Here is a 19646-nt window from a genome sequence, read left to right as displayed (position 1 = left end):
TGCAGCCTGTGGTGCAGCCCATGGTGAGGCTGCTGTCCCCCTGCAGCCCAGGGAGGTCCGTGGTGGAGCAGAGATCCACCTGCAGCCCGGGGATCCACCCACACCAGCAGGTGGATGCCCAAAAGAGGTGTGACCCTGTGGGAAGCCCACACTGGAGCAGGCTCCTGGTAGGACCTATGTCCCCATAGGGGCCCAGGCTGGAGCAGTCTGGTCCTGAAGGGCTGCACCCCATGAAAGGGACCCCACACTGGAGCAGTTAATGAAGAACTGCAGCCCACGGGAAGGACCCACATTGGAGAAGTCCATGGACAGCTGCTCCCTGTGGGAGGGACCTCACACTGGAGCAGGGGAAGAGTGTGAGGAGTCCTCCCCATGAGGAGGAAGGAGCGGCAGAGACAGATGACCTGACCACAACCCCCATTCCCCGTCCCCCTCCATCACTTGGGGGAGGAGGTAGAGAAATGGTGAGGGAAGTTGAGCCTGAGAAGAAGGGAGGAGTGGAGGAAGGGGAAGGCGTTTTAAGTTTTGTTTTTATTTTCTCATTACCCTGCTCTGATTTGATTGGCAATAAATTAAGATAATTTTCATCAAAGAGAGTCTGTTTTGCCTGTAATGGTAACTGGTGAGTGATTTCTCCCTGTCCTTATCTTGACCTGCGAGCCGTTTCACTGTGTTTTCTGTCCCTTGTCCTGCTGAGGAGGGGACTGGTAGAGCGGCTTTGGGCACCTGGTGTCCAGCCAGGGTCAACTCACCACAGGTATGAAAGACATCATTCAAAAGATTAAAATAATTCTATAATTAATTGGTAAGCTCTTCCCATTGTCTATCCATAGCTTTGCAAAGAAGTTAAATAACTTTATGTGGATCACAGTCTCATTTTTAATCATTTTACTTTGGCAGTATGTACTGGAGGTGAGGTGAAGCTGAAAATCTTTCTTACCTGCACAATATTTAGACTTAATCAGATCCACTTCTTAAAATACGTTGCTACTGGAAAGGCAGTCGGCCCTGCGTTCAGTCAGAGTCTCATGAGAGCATTTGAGATCGATCTACTGGTAAAACCTGCTTGGATAGGTAGGAATTTTCTTGTATCTTTTATTGTGGTCAAACACTATTCGTGTGGAATAAACAAGCAAAGAGTGACTCTATTCCCTATCCCCCCAATCTAAATAATTTTTATAGATGGTTGTACCATAAAACCCATTGTGCAGAATCAAGATTTCTTTGGTGAGGCACGATGTGTATTAATGTTTCAGTTAGGAGAGGGTATTGCCTGGGGAAAACATTTAAAGCACTAAAAGTTTTGGAGACTTTGGCAGAAGAAATCTTACTGTAAGGATCTGAACATTGCGTAATATTCTGTTTCATGGCTTTTACAGATGTTTTTGTAGTTTTGAAAAGGTGGCGCTATGGAAGATGATCTCACAGTCGAATCTGATAAAGAAATGTATCCAGTAAACAGAATTTTAAGTCTTGATCTGAAAAGTGTATCAGGAGCTGATGGTAGTTCAAAATGAAATAATGAAACTAGATCAAAAGAATCTTTAAAGTTGCCTGTTGAAATTTATTGTTAAAAATACTTTAAAGACTCTTAAGTCTTTCCTGAGGCTCTTTCTGATTGGTAAAGAGATACAACACAAAGATCAAAATTTGCATCACTGGGATTTATTTTGTAAATGGGAGTCCATTGTGTGGCTTGTTTCCTGCACGTACAGAACAGGATAGTTAGCCAAAATTGGTGTGATCAGTATTAATCTTTAAAAAGAGTACTTCTATTCCTTTGAGTGAAGTTGAAAGCTTCCATTATAATACCACAAGCTTTTGTAGAAAATCATCTTCTGTGAAGTCTCCAGCAGGGCAAATTTTTCATTGAATGTTTTGGATGGTCTAAAATTGCACCCTCCCTGCATGATAAGCAGTTTACATTGTGAATGGTTAGTGTATATCCCCCTGCTTGACCAGTATTAACCAAGGGATGAAAGAGTGTGGTGTTTTGGAACGATCTAAATTACTTTAGTTACATTAGTAAAATTCTGAATTCCTTGTACTAAAAGGTGTCTTAATGTTTCTGGCAGAGAAATTCTGAAGCGTGGTTGCAGTTCAGCGGTAAGTGAGCTGATCACTCCCTTCAGCTCAGTAACACTAGCTCACAGCGACAGAAGAGGAATACAGAGGTAGCATTTAAAAGATCTATGAATTGACAAGTAAGTTTTCCTATGCATAGTGAGAGGGTAGAAGTTTGATAAATGTGGGAGATATGAAGATAAGGGAGAACTAGATTTCTTCATTCAGTGGCACTTTAAATTTTATTCTCCTTGTCAGGTTATATATTACCACTGCAATAGGAAGTAACAAAAAAATGACTGTGTTTTCGAGTAGAACTTCCAATAAGCAATGTAGCTGTTTTCCTGGAGAAGGTAAACTCCAAACCTGCTTCTTCATAATGTTTTGTATATGAGCTTTAAGCAGTAATAACCTGCCTATTGTTGCATAATCCTCTTAGGTGATTCAAGCTGGATCTGGGCTTCAACAGCTGGATGATAACGAGCCAAGCATCTGCCAGGAAGTATAGTTTGTAGCTGCAATTTGGTATTCATAAATTTTGATAACGAGCAAATACATTATTTCAGTTGTGTATGCTTTTCTTAAATATTTGTCATTTTCAGTGCAGTTGTTTTTCTGAAGTGCTAAGAACGTCTCTAAAAGGTATTTTTGACAAATGGTTCTAAAGAAATTTGCAATAAAGGTAATTTCAGCTAAAAAAAAAAACAACAACAACAAAAAAAACCCCAAAACAAACAACCAACAAAACAAAAACAAAAAACCACACAAACTTTCTGACCAACTCAGCCCAAGGCTGATACCAGTTTTCATAAATTGGACTTTGGAAAGTTACTTAGGGAGATCAATGGAAAGAGATCATCATGTGGTGGTGGCTATGGTGCCCTTCCTGGTATTTAAGGTGTAGAAAATAAAGCATAATATTTAATGTCAAGTCACAACGTCAGAACTTTTGCAGCTAAGTAACTATTCCATCTCCAATGTGTTAAAGGATTTTTTTAGATAAAACAAATAATTTTTTCGTTTGTTTGTGGGTAGCAAGTTTATAGGAATATTAGGTATCAGTTACAAAGAAGGAACTCCTAGCAACACAATTATTAAGCAACGACACTTGGAGTGTTCGGTTTCTCAAGCTGGTGGTTTCATTGACACCTTCTTAGAGTTGTCACTTAACTCGGTTGCCATGTCTCAAGGGGTCTGGTTTAATTCTCTCACCAGGTCTGAACCACAACCTTGTGCCACAGAGCACAATCGTTTCCTAGGCTGCTTTACAGCCATGTAAATTGGTACAAGAGCTCTAATCTAGACTGAGCCAGCTTAGATCACTGAGAATGAGTTCTTGTGAAGAAAAAATTATTAATAGCTTAGAAGTTGAAAGCTATCCATTTATTGGGCTTTGTTGAAAGTTGTGGTTTTATGTAAAACCATTGCAGTTAATCTAATTTGGAGAAACTTCCTCTCCAGATCTGTATAGTTTTGTAGAAAGAACGATTGGTTTCAGAAGTGACTGACCAGATGTCAATGATAATGCTTACCTTAAAGTATATTTTATGGTAATTGCTTCAAAGTCAGTCTTTTTTTAATCCATCTGGATAAGTCTTATAGTATGCTCATCTCATCTGTTACTTCCAGTGTTTCTCAGAAATAATTCTGAAGGGGGTAGGTAATATGTCTTTTTCAGTAGTAACACTCGAATTGTATAGAAAAATTGTACAAGAGGATTTTGAAAGATCCTTGAAAGAAAAAAAATTGAACGTAGATAGAACTTAGTCATCACTAAACCTCAGCAGGACTAGCTGTCAGCTGTTTAATTTCTGTATCTCCTAGTACACAGTGACAGAAACAGGCTTTTAAGGAACATGTGACATTGTGCAATGAACTATTCAATTAAAAAAAAGAAAAGAGGATTACCCACATTTAGCCAACTGGTCTGTCGCAGATGATTCAAGACGCGAACCTGAAAACATTTTCATGGTGTAGCTTACATATCATAAAGTGGGAGGTGGGACATATGATAATATTGCCACCTATCTTGCAATTTTACCACATGCCTGAGGCAACGATTGTAGCTTCTCCAAGTAATTATTTGTATTAGGACAATATTGCTGTGTCCCTTGTTTTCAGGGAACTTGTTTAGCTGCTATGGAGAAAAAACCCCGAGCATGATGTGATCAATACTTCATAAATTATTGGCAGGTGCTCTGCAAGCCATAATAATGAGCTATCCTTAAAAATAATCAGATTTTTTTTTTTTCCATTCTGCAGCTCCTGAAGGAGCTGCACAGCTGGAAGAGCATATTGCCCATACCGTGCCAGACTTGGCATTTGAAAGCCGGCCAGATTGCTTTGTGCTGTTGTGCTAGCCATGGATCAGCAGTGTGCAATGCTATGAGGATAGTAAGCGTTTTACTTTTTGCCCTTTGTAAGATCATATGAGTTAATACTGCATTTAGGAAGAGTCCAGCCTGTTTTCCGAACCTACCAGGTGCTTGTGTTGCACTGCCTGAGTGGGTTGGTCCCCATGCAGTGGGAATCTCTAGAGAAATTATGTTCTTGATATATTCTGGTAAATTTTCTATTAGTATCAAAGTTAGGCATCACTATAGCCTGCTTTTCATGTTTTATGTAATTTTATTATGCTCCAGTATTTCTTTCATAATCTCCCTGATTTTACTAATGCACAATATTGCAAATGCAGTATAAAACTAGTCAACAGACTTTAAATCATTTGTGTATCTCTAAACCTCTTATGCTGATTGAAAGTGTTAAGGCTATTAGTATTTTTTATGTAACTGGGTCTAAATTTAGTTTCTGTTGCAGTCAAAAAACACTCTGGTATTGCAAACCACGGTCTTAATCTGCTTCCCCTTGGAGCTGATGGCAACAGTTCTTCAGCACAGCTTCTGTATTCTGTGTATTGATGACTTGAATAGTCAACATCATGTTTATCTAGAAATTCAGGAGCAACTTTTCATAGTTCTCATTTCTCTTCCAGAAGTGTCAAAATACTACTTCTGTTCTTGCGTGAAATAGGATTTTAATTACTTTTAGGCATGGTTTTCATTAATTCTTGACCTTTTAAAATGTAATTTGAGTAGCCCATAGACTACTGTTCCATTGGCTGGGAGGGACTGTTGATATTTTCACTTAGGTTAAATTCTTCTGGTTCTTGTATGGAGGAGGCAAAAAGAAATATTAAATTGGAAAAAGTAGAAATCAGGTATGTAGTCCATACCTTCCAAACCACATAGCTGTAAAATACCTGCATGACAGCCTCATCCTGCAGAACTACACCCGTTCATTCTGTGTAGCTTGTTCTTACTGTTTTAGCAACTTAATTATTATGAAAAAGTTATAAAGTCATGCCATCATATATTAATGACCTTATTTCCTGCAATATTGTGCATTGCCTTTGGTCAGTCAGGATGTGTGGTCTTAATTTCACATATGCACAAGTTTTATGTCATAGCTGACAGCTTGCTGTAAAAAGCCAGCTTTAAAAAAAAAAAAAAAAAAGACTCTGCATTGGTAACTGAGGTATTAGAATATATGGTGAAGGAATTCATCACTTTTGTGTTCAAGGAACCCACTGGAAAGACTTGAACATTTGACTAGTAGCCTTACTGCTGTTTGTATGTAAAAATGAGTGCCTTTAAGCTGATGTACAGAAATCGGTAACTGACATAAAATTGAAGCTTATTTTTTTATTGCATGTGTGCGTGATTGCAAAAACAGCTGGAGACTGCATCGTGTGAGCTGTATATAAAACAGTCAATAGTTATATACCTAAGAGTACAGAACTTGAGTGCTTCACCCTTCTGGTGATTTTAGTCCTACATTTGCAGGACTATTCAACCGATTATTTTGTAAGAAAGAAATTGCTTCCAAATTATACAGTTATTTCTTTGATCTGTGAATGGAATTATCCTTTGCTTGTCAGAACATGTGCTCTAACAATTTTAAAATTGTTCTAAAATAACCCTTCTACCTACAGGGGGGAATACTTTAAAGCTGAGCTGTCTAAAGAAACTTACCATTCCCTTGGGCCTGGAAAAGGATATCTGCCTTGGTATTCTTGGTTTGGAAATAAGGTACAGGTGGAGCAAAGAAAGAGCTTTAGACAATGTGGAAGGTAAGGAGAAACAACCAAAACTGTGATGACTTCTCTAGGGATATGTTGTGCTTTTTTCGAGATAGTTATGCATGTCATGTCAGCTGTCCCCAGTAGAATTAGCCATGACTTTAAGATTTGGGAGGGGAACTGGTTACTGGCAGACCTTTCAGTGTCTGCAAGCCTATTGTCTCAGAAGAAAAGACTCGTATATGTTTTTCTCCAGGATAAGATTAGATGAAGATTATGAACAGCATCAGAAGGAGTTAGACTTATTCATGGATCACACAGCAGGTTCTGCATGTCTAGGTTTGATGGCTGCGAGTAGTTTATGAAACGTTCTGTTCTGGGTAGTTTGGCTTATTTGATTTAGAGTTTAGTTATGGCTAAGGACAGGATCAGGGGCACCAGGGTTACAAATCTAAATTTTTTACAGAGTCTCATAGTGAGAGAAGCTAGAATGAGGCTTCGTATTGAAAATACAAATAACGTAGAGCACTGGAGGCAAATCATGGTTATTCTTGGCAACTTACGCCTTATCGATTGATACTGGGTTGACACCAAGAACAAATAGTTACAAGACTCTTATTTCTTGTCTGTTCAAAAACTTTTAATATATGCAGCAGTCCATTCATTGTCACTGGTCGAAGCATTGGTCTGTAAGATTTTGAATACACAGCTTTGCATAATTTGTTGGACTAAGTATTATTTACTTCTGCTTTTTGCTTTTTGTTTCATTGTGTTGTTCATACCATTCTGACACCTAATAATTCATTAGATAGTTCAATCATATGCAATGTAATTCCACCCGATCTGGAATTAAAGGGAGTTTTTATAGTCAGGCTCCTAGATACTGAAAAATCTTCCTAATACTCAATGGCTTTTCAGTATGATATTGATGCTTTAAAAATTCCTTAAGCTTTCTAAAATTGTGTTTAAAACAATACTAATTTCTTAAATGTATACTTCTGTAAGCCTTGATTTCTTATTGCAAGTGCTCTGCCACATCTTCTGTGCATTGTGGCTCTGTAAGGGCAGATGCATGGGAGTCTCTGAACAGGATATTGCATTTTGAATGTACAAGTGTAAAATCTCTGCTATCAGCATTGCAGCACGCTTCTTCTTGCACAGAGCTTTGACTTCCTTCGTGTGACTGATGAGAACTGCTGAAGTACAGCATTATTTATGTGATTTTGAAAATTGTCAAGTCAACTGCTGGGCTTTGACTCCAAGACCTCTTTTTTCCTTGTCTAGCAAATTTGTAGCCCTGGAGTTGGTAACTAGCCTTTGACTCTATGCAAGCAGCTGAGATTTAGCTAGCAAGTCATCTTTAATGTCTAGTCTGATTGAACATCTATCTATGCTGACAAAACGGTATGCTTCAGGGAAGGCAAGGGAGAAAAGAAAAGGTGGAAGTGGTGAAGACAGGCAGATTCCTACTTGGTTGTCTAATTATAATTCAGTGAAATGTGACTAAGAATTACTTTGTGGATCATCAGCTTCACCCTATTCGTGATTCATGTTTATAATACTCTGCTTTAGCATAACTATCTCCTCAAACACACAACCTTTTTATCTTTTCTACATTGGATCTGTACAAGTCTTCCACCCTTTGATTTGCCATGGTTGTCATGTCCCACCTAGAGGTATGCGTGAGGGGAGAGATGACTCAGATTTGCCAGTCCCCTTGGTTGGAAAAGAATATACATAATACTAAAGGTCCAAAAACAAAAGGCTTTTATTTTGCAGCTTGGCCCAATTGGCAATTGATTCGGTGGCAGAAGGATTTACATCATTTAAGTTCAATTGGTAAACATAAAAAGTTTGTGGCACATGTGGGGCTGTAAATCTTACGTTACCGTATTACCTATAAGAAGGAAAGCAAAAGAATAGATGTATAAGGAAGGAAGGAAGAGATTTCACCATCCTTATGGCTTTGCTTTGTGTATGATGGAGTTTGTAGTCTCAGATCCAGCAATGTGCAGCATCCTCCAGTGTCAGTTCCTGCAGTGAGACTGGTGGGCGGAGTGGTCCTCAGGATGGTGGACACCACCAATGTTTGCACAGGTGGGCTTCTTATAGTCCTCTGGATTGCCTGCTGGCATAATCTTTGGTCTTTTGTGCAGGCGTCACTGGGGGTGGTTGCAAAAGATGGAGAAGTCCTGAAGGGTCTTGGCAGTCTGGGGTCTTTTACATCAGTGCCATGCTGGGCCCATCAGATGACAGAGCTACGTGCCCTTCAGCACATCCCCCCACCTCCTGTATCAGCCAGCCAGCCTCTGTTTGTGGCTCCTTAGCTTGTCGTTGGTATGTAAATCACAATTCACCTTATCATGAATTTTGTCATCTACTGCTACTAGGGATGTCCCATCTCCTGTGGCTGGATGTTGCAGAACTGGTTTTGGCACAGTGTTTGAGACATTACCCTTTCAGTATCTCACAATGGTGTGCGAGAGGGGAGCGGTTACTCTTTTAGTTACGCCAGGTATGTCATTTAGGTGAATAGGAGCCTGTGAAAATGGGAGGATGTGATTCGGAACATGAGGACCTGAGTTCTTCCCTTGATACCAACCGGGTTTCTGCACCAGGTCTGCTGAGTTGTTTGTGCATTTCTTCCCCTTAGGAGCCTCTGTTCATTTGTGGATAGAGTGGATGGATGGTTGTCTTAAATGCTTTTATTTTTAATTGTCAGTAGGTGGACTAAGCTCAAGAGAAGAGCACACTGAAGAAGCATACTTGAATTTCTTACTCCAGTACACAGTTCCATACCTTCTGGCTTTTCCAGACACCTCATTGGTTCCTTTGGGATGCTCAGCAGCTCTGCTTTTTGTCTTTTCTGTGAACTCTTTTACTCAACCAACAATGTTTTGTCGTTTCCACTTTTCTAGGCTTTTTAGCTTGTGGAAAGGCCTGTTCTGAAATTAAGTCTAAATTAGGATGTAGAGTCTCGGTAGCTCAGAAAGCTCAGGGGTTATCTCGTAACACCTGTAGCATATTGACTGTTTATTCAGAGAAGAGTTGCTGCTCTTCAGGGGTGTATGGATACCTGTATAGGGCAAGGCTGTTCTCAATTTGAATTCTTCAGTCAAGATTCTCAATTCGAATTCTTCAGTCAAGAAATGGGATATTAGGCTAATGGAAGTTGTGTGCCTCTGCATTGCTGCTTGTTCTTGAACCTTGCTGTCTGATTAAATAGTGCAATTCATGGAATAAACATCTCAACAATCTAGTCACAAAATCTGTAGAAGTTTTAAAGAGTCTGTCATGCAGCGCTTGAACTGTGAAGTCTTTTACTCCTAGAGAAACACAACTGAGGAAAAAACATGTATTGTTTTCCATGACTTCTGGTGAAATTTGATGTGAAGAACTGTTAAAACCAACACTGTCTCTTCAGAATGTTGCATTCCTAATGATAATGTGGAATCTTCTTTTGTTGTCTTGAATGATAAACTATCGAGGAGGCTCTAGACTTTTTGAATGTTCTTCATATCCAGTAGCTGTAGAAATAACTCATTTCAGAATCCTCTTTGCTCATTACTACTAGCCACATCCTTAAAGAATATGGTAGAAGGCATTGTAGTACAGAGATTAAAAGTTCGTTCTGCTACAGTCAGATGAAAGTAACCAAAGAATTTCAGGGCAAACACCTCGTCTGTGCTTTCCTGTGTTTGAAAAGGAATCTCAATATAAATGACTGCAAGTGCAAGTTATTTTGATTAAAAAAAAAAAAAAAAAAAAAAAAGGCAGTTGTCATACCAACTGTATAGTTGGCCAGAAATCAAACCTGGTGTGGCTAATGTTAGTAAAGACCAATCCTTTGTCACACAAACCCAACTCATTTGTCTGTATGCCACGTCTGGGTGTGATGTCTTGCCTGCCACATTCATCTCCTCAGTTTCAGGTTCCATGCTGTGGTACCTACAGCACCGAAACACGAAGCCTGTGCTCAGGGGCTTGGGGCACATGCCCTGTCTCAGTGATGGTCTGAGCCTGGAGCTTTGGAGTCCAAAGTGGGACATGGATGCTGCAGCTCAGTGTGGGCATAGAGAAGCTTGTTTGGAAAAGCAGGATGTATGTGTGTCTCTGTGCCCAAAATAAAGTCTCTTTTTGGGAAATTAGAACCAATGATAATTTTGCATTTGAAATTGCATTCTGTGTCAGAACAAACTCCTCCGTTATAATCTTTGAGTAACTTAAAACACTGCAATTCTGATACCCCTCTTAAAAGAGTAATTAATTTATTTCTTTAACTCTCCTTTGTACAGCTATTTTAAACCTCCCACAGAAAATGTGAATTTGTTTTTGGAATACGTATTTTTAAAGCCTGAGTTCCCTAGCAAGTTATGCAAGCCTTTGAAACAAAAGCAACTACAAAAAGAAATCTGAGTGAAACAATTTGCATAACAATAGCAACTCGGTTTTGGTATATATGCTGAAACAAATGGAAATCTGCAAGGGAAAAAAGATATCCTGAATTTAGAACAGATAAACAAATCCAAAGTAAATCATGAGGGGGTTTTCCACAATTTCGTGTCAAAGACTGATGAAGTATTAGCACTGTTCTACTTGAGTATTATTCCAATATTTTGACTTATCACAGAATCTCAGAATGTTAGGGATTGGAAGGGACCTCGAAAAATCATCTAGTCCAATCCCCCTGCTGGAGCAGGAACACCTAGATGAGGTTACACTTATCCAGTGGTGTAAGAGCAAGGGGTAGGCTGAGATTACTTTTTTTTTTTTAATAGTTTGGCTGTAACACTTAAAGTGTGTGACGCAGAGCAGCGTGTTGCTGTGTGGCCATGTACTGTGTCTGGGCAGCAGGGCCTGCAGGGCTGGGGGGCGGCCACCACCTGCCCCGGGCGGCTTCCAACTGCTGCGGGCAGCCCTTGGCCACCAGCACCAACGCGTTTGAGCAAGGGCAGCAGTAAATGGTGGTAAATTACATTAAGAAAACACCCCCAAGTTCAGCCTGTGGCTGCCCACCCCAGAGGATCCCTTCAGGCATACCGTCCCAGAGGCAGAGGGTGGATTACAGGCTTGTGTAAAGGTTCAAAATGCTGTTGGCTTTTACCGGTTGATTAGCAACATTACAAACCTCATCAAACTGGCTATGGACACCTTTAAAAGGCTTATTCAGTGCATGATTTTTTGCCAGGTAAGTAAATTGTGTGGAATTTCTTGGAACCAAGCTGCTGTTGGTTAGTCATGTTGCTTGCGGTATGGTTAGGCAGGCACGAGCCAGCCTGCCTCAAAGCAACGTCTAAACTTGTCATTTAGGAACAGACACTAACCAAGTGTGAGCTGCAACCATATGTGGAACAAACATCTTTACGGTGTCAGCCGTGACCGTCTCTTTGCTCTTGTTGAGCTGAGCACTGCAGTGCACCATGTACTCCGGAGGAGGCTCTTGGAGAGATCCTGCCTGGGGTGAGCCGTTAGAACCAGGCACTGAAAGTCAAGAGTTACTGCTGAAGGTTTGGGAGGCATGGGGTTTCTGATAGAGTTGTAAGAGAAAAAAAATTAATTTTTTTTTTTTTCAGCTAGCATTTACAGCCTCAGACATGTAGGGTCCACTTGCATTTTTGTGTACCTGAATTTGTATGGTAGTGTGTCTTACTATCTTTTTAGAATTGCATTGCCTACTGTATTGTTAAACATCTGGATACGTTTAGCTACGCATCTTTTGTATCTTTCATGATAACAATGTTTCTCTGGTGGTGTTGTACCCTTTGCAGTTGTGCTACTATTAAACCTGATGGACGAAGGCCTAATGGTTTCCTGGGGTGCTGGATAGTGGAGAGAGTATGTTTATGTGGGGTGGGGGGTGTTCATCTGACTGCTGGAGAACCAGAATGTGCCCCAGGGAGACTTCATCCTACAGGGACACTGCAAGGTGAGATGGTGCTGGCTGTGCCAGACTCCCCCTACCCCTACTCTGAACAAAATTCCTCCTCTACCGTTTCTCGTAGCAGAGCAGTCACATCAATTCTAGCGGTTTGCTGAAGAAAGGGAAGAATCCCACCTCATCAGGGAGAGAAAACAGGGGCAAGGCCCACTGTCAGCCTACTAGCTTCTGCCTATATTAGCACCCTAGCTAGAGGGGATGGTGTCAGACTTTTGGGCAAGGTAATACAGAAATTTAGATACCGTGATACAGTTACAAGCTCATCATTTGGGTATCATGTATGACTAGGCTTTTGAGGTATCCTAAGTCTAGTAGAGTATTGCCTATTGCTTGTGAGCTACGTGAATTACTCAATGAGAATCTACAGATGTTTTTCTCTGTTGCTGCAGCTGATGTTTTAAACCAGCTAGTCTGGGAGGTCAGAGCTGTTTCCTCTGGCCAAATATTTACCCAGCTTTTTGAATGCATTTTCCAACCTCTGCTGAGTTTTGTGTTCTGCGTTAAAATTCCACCTCAGGTACAAGGTAACTACTTTTAAGACTGGTTGGCTGCAGTCGTAAAGGTAAGAATTAGTGATGGTCTGTGCTGCTGTGAACGCTGATGAGGTCAGCTGTCAGTCGCTGCGTATGTCCCACCATGACACTAAAGCTGGGTGTGATCGAGCTATGTGTTTGAATGGCAGCTTTAATGTAAACAGACTGGACAGAAACTGCAGACTTGTGGTGGGTTACTGATAACATAAACGGGTTGTATTGACAGAAAGGGTCTGCTTGCCGCTGCATTTTACGTTGGCAGGACAGGGATGAAGTGCGTGTCAAGTGGTTTAATCAAGCTTTCAAAGCCTGGAGCTGTTCAACACTTTCATCTCAGGATACAATCTAGGCTCAAATGGCCTGGGGTTGGTGGAAGTGTAAAGGTGACTTTAAGTGCCAGACAGGCCAAGATACAGGGCCTGGACCGAGGGAAGAGCAGCATTTTCTGTTTGTTCTTATGTTTTTTAACTGCTTTGGTTTTCTTTCATTTTATTAAACGTACACAGACATGCTTATGGCTCTAATGGTCCTTCTGGGATATGTACTAAATTTGTTTGGATAGAAGTGGGGGAATTAAGAGCTAGCAGAAGAGCTGAATATACACTTCCTTGGTTGACTTTTATGTAAATAAAGTGTGATTAAGAGATGCTGTTATACAAGATGTGATTTCTAGCTACCCCGTAAATCTTCCCAGCACGTCAGGAGTTCCAGGAATCTTCTGACATATGCTGTCATAATATTCACCTGACCTGGACCCAAATGGTAAGAGAGTTACAGGCACTCCTGCATTAATGTAGGGCATATGGAGAAACTCTGGCTTTCTAGAGTGTATAAAACTGTATAGTCATGGCCTTGGTAAATGGCCTGTACAAGTCAGGAATTTGATAGCGCAGCATAAATATAACTGCTTATAATGATCACAGAAAAAAATATTAGATTATGAAAATTAGCCTGATGAAAATGAAGATAGTGATGGGATACAAGTGTATTTTTTATCCCATATTGTGGTTAACATGTAAATGGACTGTTTTCTTCCTTAATTTCCTTGGTTACTTTTCTTTCCACAAGCCTCTAAAATCAGATACTCATTCTGATGGAGCAAGTTATTAAACCTTTTTACAGTGACTATGTAGTGAATCATTCACTGGGAACCCACATGGATGACTTACAGTAAGGTTAGAGTATAATTGTTTTCCCTGATTCCTCCTGTCATCTCAAGGAATTAAAATTAAGTTTGAGCAAGTTCAAAAGGATAGCTTTTGAGAAAGCAGACATCCCACTGCAAATCATGGCTGAGCCAAACATGTAGGCAAGATGAAAAACAGTCATAAGAACTGAACTTGGAATATGTGCCCTTTCCCTGATAAATTGTTATGTGGTGGCTCACAAGGTATTAGTGATATCACTTCAATTGCTTGTTGATGTGTGAAACATTTTTTTTGCAGATGAGCCTGAATTTTCTCTTAAAGTGGTAGGAGATACTTGTAGAGAGTGAAAAAAAAAATCAGCTTGCCAAACTTTCTTCAGCTTTTTGCAATCAGAGGCTTTAAAACTAGGATGGCCCTAGCGGGGCATTGATGTCAGAGCATTTCCTCAGCACAAAGCAAACACTTGTCCATTCACCCCTAGGGGGAAAAGGGAAACTGTTAGGAAAAAAAGAAATAATGAAAAATTGAAAAACAAGGCCATGCAGCATGCAGGGAATGGACTTAATTGGTTGCACTGGGAAAACATCAAGAAAAGTCCCTTCTTTTGATTTGACTCACTCCAGACTGTCTTTCTGAAGTTGTCACTTGCCTGTGTGTGTGGTAGATTAAATGGCATCTGTTTCATTTTGCTGTAGAAGTACGCCTGAACATATGTAGTGAAGCGTTTGGTTGATGGCATTTTTTTTTTTCATAGTGCAAGGTCTCCAGGGGATCATCCAATAAAAACTGGAAAGTGCTACTGTTAGAAAAAAAAAAAGCAGAGCCCTTGAAATCAAATGAAGCTTACATGTAATTATAAACCCCACGTAGACACGGAAAACCAAAGCCAATTAGCAAATGGAATCATTTGTCTCTCTCTGGGATTTTAGCTTACAGTCTCTGCTCTTTGTTAATACCAAACATGAATGTAGATTTGATTGTCAGTAATGTCTTAAGAAATAAGACGCTGCATACTTCCATGTGCCTACTTCAGAGACGGAAGTTTTCCAAATCCTGGTGTGGTGGGCTGACCCCAGCCAGCAGCTAAGCACCCACACAGCTGCTTGGTCAACACCTCCCCCAGTGGGGTCGGGGAGACAACACGAAGAACAAAAGCAAGAAAATGCCTGCGTGTAGGTAAAGGCAGTTTAAAAGTGAAGGAAAGAGCGTAGGGGAAAAGTGTTGCAAAGGTGCACTCGCAGCTCTCACGGTCAGACCAATGTCCTGCCGGTCTGTGAGCAATAGCCATGTCGGAAGATGTTCCACTCCCCTACCCCAATCTTTTTATCACTGAGCGTGGCGTCATACGCTATGGAATATCCCTTTGGTCATCTTGGGTCAGCTGTCCCAGCTGTGTCCCCTCACAAATCCTTGCCCACCCCCAGCCTACTCGCTGGGGGAGGCGGAGTGACAAACAAGAAATGGTTGATGCCATGCAAGCACTGTTCAGCAAAGGTCAAAACCACCGGTGTGTTACCAACACTGGTTTAGTCACCAACTTAAAACGCAGTAGGACGTGGTCTGCTATGGAGAAAGTGAACTCCATTCCAGCCAGATCTGATACACCACATTTGGATACCGTCTTTCAAAATGAAGCAGTCCTTCCAAATTAGATTAATTAGGTGCTACAGGCCTGATGAGAATATTAACATTTCTGGCTATCTGAAGCAACGTAAAACAAGGATAGTAATGGGTGAAGTACCAAAAACCCCTCAAAAAGTTATGTAAACCTTTACCTAAACTTGGGAAAGAAGTTTCACACTTTTTTGTGTAGGTGGTGGAGTTGTTTTGTTTCTGGGCTTTTGGAGGGTTTTGTTTGGTTTTTTTGTTGTTGTTTTTTTGGTTGGTTGGGGGTTTTTTGCATGTTTGTTTGTTTGGATTGTTTTGGTTTATGTATGTTGTTTGTTTTTTCTCAAATGCTTTACAGTTTCATGGAAATAGCTTACAAATGGTACTTAATGAAATATCATAATGATTAATAGGAGACTTTCTGATAAATTTCTAAGGATAAACTCTAAAGAGATGAGGTAACCTATCAGCACCAAGAAGAGGGAAGGACTCTTTCTCTGTTTATTGCTGAAAAATTAAAGTTGAATGGGAGGCAAAAGGAAAAAGGAAGGATAGAGACAGAAGAAAAAAAAAGGCTTTTCTGATTAAATCTTACTAAACTTTCTGAAAGTGTGACAAAATATCTAATCAGAAAGGCATCAAGAAAGAGTGTCTGTAAGGAACAGAAGATCAGTTTGCCTGAGAGATCTAATACTAATTTTCATCCCAAGGTGGCACTAGTCTTTTATATTTGAAGTTTTTGTTGAGAGATGAGAAAAGCAGATACCAAGAAGCCCTCAACTAATCCAATGCTTACCATTAATCCCAAACAAACTATCATTAGTATGTGGTTTTATCCTGCTTAGTCCTTGCTGGATAGTGAATTATGTAACCTTTGTTTTATTAACATTTAATGGAAGCTTATTATCAGGTAGGTTGCCCCCGAAAATGGGATGGCGGAAAAATAGAAATTTGCTGCTTTCTGCTCACTCTTGTTTGTTTGAGGGATTTTTAAGGACCTCTTAAAGAAGTGAGTGGAACCTTTGTAATAGTTCCATAAATAAACTAACTTAAAACTCACTGAGCACATTGCCTGGCAAAAAGCAGCTGTTTGAAAAATTACATAGACCTTATATACTTAACTAGCAGATAACGTTGATAAACATAACTTAGAAAAGGACTTAAAAACCCTTTTCTTATGGTACAAAAGAATTTGATCTGATATTCAGGTGCAAAAATACATACTTTAAAGTCTTTTCAATGAAGGTCTGTTCTTGTGTTCTCATAGATAGTTGCAGATTGATTGTAGTGGGTATGGTATGAATAAGATGACAAAATTTCCACATGCACGAAGTATGGCTTGTTACACTCAAGGTCTTGGCCTTTTTTAGAGGGAGGAGTTGGTGCTGGAGTTGTAAAAGGAAGTCACTATGGGACCATTGCAGGGAGGGGAAAGAATTTTGAGGTAAACATGTGATGGAAAAAAACGTCAAGTGCCACAGGATGTTGGGATTTTGACATACATACGACGCAGTATTGGAGTGGCTGGTAAACAAGTAATTTCAGAGCAGTTATTCAAGTTGTATCGGAATAAACACTGATATAGAAGGAGAAAAGAAGTTATGTAACCCATGATGGAAACATGTATGCTGAACAGCAAACCTGCAGCACATACTCTGTGTGATTTGAGCACATATAATGTGTGATAAGAGAATATGTTTCATTCCATTTGCCAGATGTTTACTTTCAGTGTCAGTGTCTCTCTCATTTTTCCCAAATGATAATGGTTCATTATCAAATTGTCAACATTTTCTCAGTACTGACAAAACTCCAGAGATGGGAGAAGTCCCAGCAGCCAATGTACATAATTATTTCATGCTGAAAGAGGTGCAATAACAGAGACTCCACTATTTCCTATGGCAAGTGTCGGTACAGTGATCTCACCAAAACCATAAGCTGGAGAGTCCTGACTTGATGTGAAACCTGGGGAAGCTTGTTGAAGATCTCACTCACTTGCACTCTTGGCTGTTGAGTCTTTTGTGTCCTTCTGAACTCGCTCACACAACAATTCAGCTCCTGCAAAAGGCTGAAGGTTTTAATTGTTGGAACAAAATCCAAAAAGGCCTTTTGCTGTGTCTGTGACGTGTTGCCTGCTCTTGATTGTCACATCTGAGAGTATTGCCTGACACACCTTGATAAAGTTTAAATGCCTTTCCAAAAGTGACAGACTAATCAAGAAGAAAAATATTTTTAAAGCTCTTCTTTAGAGATTTCATGCTTGCTTTGTTGTTTTGGTTTGGTTTTAAATTTAAAAAAAAAAAAGCTAATCATTCCACTTACACAGTAAATGGGTGACATTTTGAATATTGATGAAAGAGCGCTACAGCTGTAGATAATACTGAATCAAGCACCCTCTGTCTTCTGGGAAACATAACACATTGAGAACAGTATGTTAGAGGAACTTCCATCCAGCATACCACATAATTTTGAGGGAAAGCTTGACGTAAACAGAGGTAGAAATGTTCTGAGGAATACATTTGCAACTACCTTTCTGTATTACTGCTGCAAGGAAGTTTTGTGATATTTGAATGATCTAAAACCGACTCAAGACATTTTGAAAATTTGGTAGAAATCTTTTACTAGATTAAGTGATATCTTCTGAACATAAAAACCTTTTTTCATTAATATATATATTTTTCTAATAAAAGATTCTGCTTTACCAACAGATTTTACCTTTAATGTTGTTAGACCATCATAGCGACTGCAGTCATATATAACTATGAGAAAAACTTTAAATCGTACAGAATGCTAATGAAGGTATTTTGATGACATCTTCAGAAAGTACAAGTTTAATCTGTCTATTGGAAAAAAGTATACAAGGAAAAACAAGCCACTGAATTATCGGGAAAAATGCCAGAAACTTCATGAACTAACACAGCATTACATGAACTTTCCTGTGCTTGCTTTTACCTGTGAGCATTGAGTGTTCATTTAGTTTATTTTGAAAAGCTCAGAACAAAAGATAAAGTTAGGTCTTTTCTAGATACTTCCAACGATTGAATGTGTTTGATTTCAGCAAATATATTGTAGGACACTTAGAAAATCGTGGATTCAGCACTTTGGATGATTTTAAAAACCCTGGTGTTACTGCTGATTCTCAGATTAGATGAATCAAAGAATTGTTTCTGCAAATAATTAATTTTGATTTCACCATAACATGCAGTAAAACTCATAATGACCATTTCTTAGCCTCTGAATCAGAAGACGCTTTTGTATTAGTTCATATGAGTGAACAGTTTCCTAGCTGTTTAAAATATTGGTTTAATAATGCATATATTGTTCTACCATCTTGCACTCTGTATGCTTGGAATTTCCATCACATGCCAGCTTGTTGTGTTGCTGTTAAATAGTATTGGGAGAGGAGCAGAAATGTCATTTTGTTCTTAGAAGAAAGAAGCATCAGGGACAGATGTTTGAGTATCAAGATCCTGCAAGACATGCTTGACTCTGCTGTTGCCTTGTTGAGATTTCAGCCATATCCCTATTTCTTCTTTATCAATTGGAAAATAGGGATGCAAGAGTGATCAAAATATGGCTAGCTTAAAGGGAAGGTTAAGTGATAATTTATTCAGCTGATAAACATCCACATTGTGACACTTGTACTAATAGAGTGTGCTTTGCTTGGCAGCTGAAGGGATGATAATAGCCCATCATCTCTTGGAAATGAAATTACACTGGAGGTAAGACGCAAAACATTAACAGTGAAGATAATTAACAATCGAGTGCAATAGCAGTTGACAGGGTAGTTTCCCCACTAGGTAGAATTTCAAATTGAAGCTGAATATCCTGTGAAGGCTTGCTTCAGCTCAAAGATCTGAGCCTCATAAATAGTGAATTCAGAGCTGGAACAACCATGTGAAATCCTCTGTGCTGAGTACATAAGATGAGGGGAATGTTGGGTATCTGGTCATCCTTTAGTAGGGAATTGTGAACATTAATTATTATGCCTTATGCTTGTAACGTGTTCCAGAACCCTCGGCTGGGAGATACAAATAATTACTCATTGTGATTATCTTATCTACTTTATATCAGACGAGATAAATTAAATCAGTTTGAATTGATTTTATCTTCAAAATTATTTAAATACTGCGAGCACAGGATAAACTTTCAATTTTTTACATATTTTTATTTTTTTCTGATCTACACGAATAAAGGGGTGAATTATAAATAACACGCACAGAATTAAACCTTTGCATCAGAGCAAGGACTGACTTCCAACCAGTGAATTCAGAAAGGCA

The sequence above is a fragment of the Caloenas nicobarica genome, chromosome 5 (genome assembly GCF_036013445.1).
Source record: "Caloenas nicobarica isolate bCalNic1 chromosome 5, bCalNic1.hap1, whole genome shotgun sequence".
Lineage (NCBI taxonomy): Eukaryota > Metazoa > Chordata > Aves > Columbiformes > Columbidae > Caloenas > Caloenas nicobarica.
The sequence above is the reverse complement of the archived record's forward strand: the minus strand, read 5'-3'. Positions refer to the sequence as shown.